This window comes from Barbus barbus, assembly GCF_936440315.1.
Source record: "Barbus barbus genome assembly, chromosome: 14".
NCBI lineage: Eukaryota > Metazoa > Chordata > Actinopteri > Cypriniformes > Cyprinidae > Barbus > Barbus barbus.
This window is the reverse complement of record NC_136742.1, coordinates 17,196,483-17,201,437: the sequence shown is the minus strand read 5'-3', so window position 1 is coordinate 17,201,437 and position 4,955 is coordinate 17,196,483.

Sequence of the window (4,955 nt, the reverse complement as noted above, 5' to 3'; positions counted from 1 at the left end):
ATTTGAATGGATTCTGTGTTAACAAAATTCCCATTTTTGCTTTTTTAATATGCTGTTTTGCAGTAACTTGAATGGGGGATCCATTAACATAAGATGGTAGAAAAAGTACTTCTCAAATAGCCATTAATTTCGACTGCTGAGCAAGCACATATCTGATGTGATAATGCACTTTACTGTGCCTATATGGAGGTAGAGTGCACACTACAAACAACTGTGATTCACAAACACAATATTTTGCAGTTTCATCTATCTATCTATCTATCTATCTATCTATCTATCTATCTATCGATCTATCATATTTTTTTATTTCAGTTCTTTTTATTTTTATTTCAGTTCAGTCATTTTAGTACTTCAACTCAAACTTGTTTCAGTAAATTGCCAAAATTGCCATTTTCATTTTTTTTTACATTTACATTTTACAAAAGTACAATTCCAGGGTATTTTTATTAAGTACATCAATATGTAAATGTGTTTGTCATATAGTTAGCATTAAATAAATGTATTTCAAATACATTTTAGTATATTCATTTTCACTAGGGGAGTCAATTTTTTTTAGCGCATGGCATTCTTTTCTATCTATATTAGAATTGTATATAAATTAGAAGTATTGTTCATACAGTCATCTGATCATTATGGGAAAAAAAACAGAAACAAAAAACAAATCCAAACAGGGTTGTCAGGAGGGTTGTCTTATGTTATCCTGAAGGGATTTATTTTGCAATAATGAGCAGATAATTGTAATAGGCCATTTATAGGCTACTAAATAAAATAAAAACTAACTAAACAAAAAATGGACATTGAATATTTAAGTTGCGATAGTTGTAGAGGCATAGATATGACATTATATAACACAGCTATAGAAGAAGTCATGTACACAGCAAACAAAGAAAACAATGTTTGTGTGCATTTTTATCGATCATGGCAGCAGTACATAATTAAATTATAACCAAAAAGCATTTTAACTGTGTATATATCCAGACTCAGACCCTTAGTATAAGGTTGTGATATGTCTGAAACATGAGGAATTTCGTTCTTCAATTCTTAGCAAATTCCCACTGAGAAAAGACAGAGATCATCCTGTTATTCGCAAACAAGCAATTGCAAAAAAATAAACCCAGGACTAAAAGCAGACTAGACTGTGTACAAGCACAAACAGACTATGATGATAATAAAATAAGGGCCCAGAAGCACCAAGGAGGAAAATAAGGAAAAGCAATACAAGTGTCTCATGATCTCTGTAAGCCTATTATTGTTGTCATCTCCTTCCATTTTTTTCAGACTTGCACACACAAACCAAACACATCAATGAGGAAAATACCTCTCTGTTCACGCTTATTCCCCCTCTACACTTGCTGCAGACAAAGCCCGTCATAACCATGGCGACGGACAGTAAGGAAGCTAAGCTTGACGCGCGGGTAGAGGTAACAGTATCTGAAGGCCCAGGTAAACAAAAACAGAGTGAGGAGCTTTGCAAACGGCCTGCTCTTAAAGTGACAGTGACTAAATGCCTCAAAACATCAGTGCTGTCTCTTTAAGAAATGTGTGGTGTGGGCACAAAAACAAAAGAATTGTGTGTTGTGTCTGCGTGCATGAGCTTGTTTGTCTTTAAAGGAAAGTTCACTCAAAAATTACAATTCTGTCCGTTTTTACTCACCCGCATTTCTTTAAAAACCTAGATGACTTTTTTCTTCTGTGGAACACAAAAGGAGAAATTTTATAGATTTTCTTTGAAGTTGTTTTCCATGCCATTACAATGAAAGAGAATGGGAAGACAGAAGATGTCAAGCTTCAAAAAGGATGCAAAACCACCACAAAAGTGGTTCATGTGACTTGTGCGAGATATTTCAAAACTTGAGCGAGATTTCAAGATATTGCCAATTATCATTTACAATGCAATAAGAGTTGAATGCCAACATTTTTCATCTTAAACTTTGATCTGTTGGCTACAGAAGCCACATGAACAACTTTATGGTGCTTTTGTTCACTTTGTGTCCCCTGTCCTTATTCATTACAATTGCATGCATCAGAGTGACATTCTCCAAAATTTCTCCTTTTTGTTCCTGGGAACAATGGGAGTCATACAGATTTGAAACGACATGAGTGTGAGTAAATGATTCTCATTTCTGTGTGAATTATTCCTTTAAATATGACTTAATCATGTGTTGTTGTCCAGGGTTTACACACCTTTTCGAGTGAACCTTGTGCCCTCAAACTTTATAACCTTGTTTAACTTAACATTAATATATCTCACGTGTGACTTATTTCATGCTTCGTCAGTACAGCTGAAGTGTGGCATGCTTTAGTTTGAGCTTGTTTCTTTATGTTGTTACAGATGTAGACCCATGTGTTGGGCAATCAAGTAAACTGCTGACAAAAGGAACAGTGCCAATTATGTTGTTATGATAAATATATCAATTAATCATGTACTAACATTGAAATTTGGAGTGTGAGGGGAACAAGTTCAGGTGGGACAAAAAAAAAGTTACTGGTTTTGCTGTGCTAGTGAGAAACATTGTACGACAAGAGTGCGAGGAGCAAGGTTGAGTGTTGTCAAGTGGGTCGGACATGTGTTTTAGCTTTTGTGAAGAAGTGAGGGGAACAGTCAGGTCTGAGTGAATTTATTTAGCACTACTGACACTAATAGTAGCAGGTAGGCTGTGTTTGAGTGTATAGTGATTGTAGTATGGAGGAGTGCAAGGGAGACACATTGAGGGCTGTTTCTCTGGCTGAGTGGTGTCCACTCACATCATATGCCTCAGTGATTGAGGACGCCTGCAGCACTGCATTGTGGGCCAGAGAAATGGAGTAGTAGCAGCTGGGAACAGACTGTGACTTATATGAGGCTTTGAAAGGGAAATGACGAGACAAAATATGAGAAATCATAAAATGATCCAGTCATATACGCTCATAAAGCAGTAAACTGTGTAACAGTAATAATTTCAGAAATTCGCATCAGAACAACAGGAGCAGCCACTGACGCCAGGTACCAAATGTCTTACTTTCTTTGTTATTGTGCCATTGTGTTTTGTGCAGCAACACTTACTTACTGTGTAATCCCACACTACTTTCCACTTTTAGCCTGTAACAGATCCACGCTGATCTCTCGCTGAATTTATCTACTCTGGGGTATGCAGTGACCCTGTCACCCCAGCCATTTCATTTGGAGCTCCTACAACAGAGAGTCAGTCACACACACTCTTGAGCCTTCATACACATAAACATCCATAAAAATAGAAAATACAGTCTGGAGATGTTTTGCTCTTGGTTGGCGGCTTGCTTATGGTGTACTTATAATACCTTCAGAAGGACCAAAAAGGAATCTGCAGGCTTTGATAGAAAATATTCACACATACACATATTATAATGTTACAGAAGATTTCCATTTCATATAAATGCTGATCTTTGTGAACTTTTCTATTCATCAAAAAATCCTGAAACAAATCTTAAAACAGCACAACGGTTTTCACCATTAATAAGAGGAAATGTTCCTTAAGAACCAAATTAGGATATTAGAATTTTTTTCTGAATAATCATGTGAAAATGCAGCTTTGTCATCAGAATAAATTGTATTTTTAATGAATCTTTGATCAAATAAACACAGCCTTGGTGAGACTTCTTTCAAAAACATAAAAAAATCTTACAGGCCACAAACTGTCGATCAGTAGTGTATATAGCTAATATTATATTTGACATGTTTATATGTCATTTTATTCGTAAACAGTGTTTTTCAGCTACTCTTATCTCCGTAGTGTTTATGATTCCTTATAACTTTCTAGTCTCAGGAAGTGGAGTCTCTACACAGCACTCTTTACAAACCAAAGGTCCCTTGCCTTATCATTGGTTTAATGCAGTTACATGGGAACTGTATGATTCAGTCGTGCCAGCGACACTTTGCAACTGCAGATTTCCATTTTAATTGGTAGGTTGCGAATTATTCTATAAATGTTTTCTTTACGATTGTTTTGGGATGTTATTTTTTACAGATTAGGAATTAGTTGTTTAAAAGCTGGTGTTTGATTGTTGGTCATGAAGCTCAGATTATATCCTCAGTGTGTATGCTATCAGAAGTAACCAATGGGAAAGAAAGTAGCTTGTTTAGCATTAAGTAAAACCTACAACCCAGTAGAGGTTAAATTATTTGTATACCACCTTTCACAATACATATCCAAGCATTTTTAAAAAACCTCCAGTGAAGCTGGGATTTTAGAGTAGTTTTAGAGGAACCTATAACATCCCCCTGTGATACTGCCCCTGAACAAATCTGCACAATATACAAGATGCTCAGTTGTTTATTCATGTAGACTGAAGTATTATTTGAGTCGTTTATTTTGGTACTTAAAAAGTTCTGCGGTTGCTGCATCTATTGTGTCTCACCCATGATTGCTCATGTGGATTACAGGGCTCACATTGATGTAAAATGTGTGAGAGGAGTAAAGTTTATGTACAGTATGTAGCTTAAACAACCAGATGCATTTAAATTTAAGTCACATCTTGTATGCATTTGAGTGGCTGGATTGCTATCTTTTCATAATTGTAAATACATGAAGTGTACCCCCAAAGTGTTTTCAGTAAAGCATGTAAAAACTCCTCTTTTCTCAAAACAGTGTCACAACTTTATATTACTGACAACAGCTTCATATAAAATTGCTTCTTTAGCAGATGGCTTCTAATTGTTGGCTTCTTTTTTCTATGATGCCTTTTCAAGATCATATGGCTTTATAGGATCTCAACATTACTGGATAGTTTAAATAGGAAATCTGGTCACCATAATTATAAAAGCCAGTCTCAAAACAAGGTCTTACCCCCAGTATAACCTGATTCCATAGCCTCTGATCTATTCTGGTCCTCCATTTCATGGACATTAATTACAAATGCTCACATTTTTGTACATACTAAAATAAACTGAAATAAATAAACTGAATAAACTGAAACCCCACTTTTTACCAGAGCGGCGA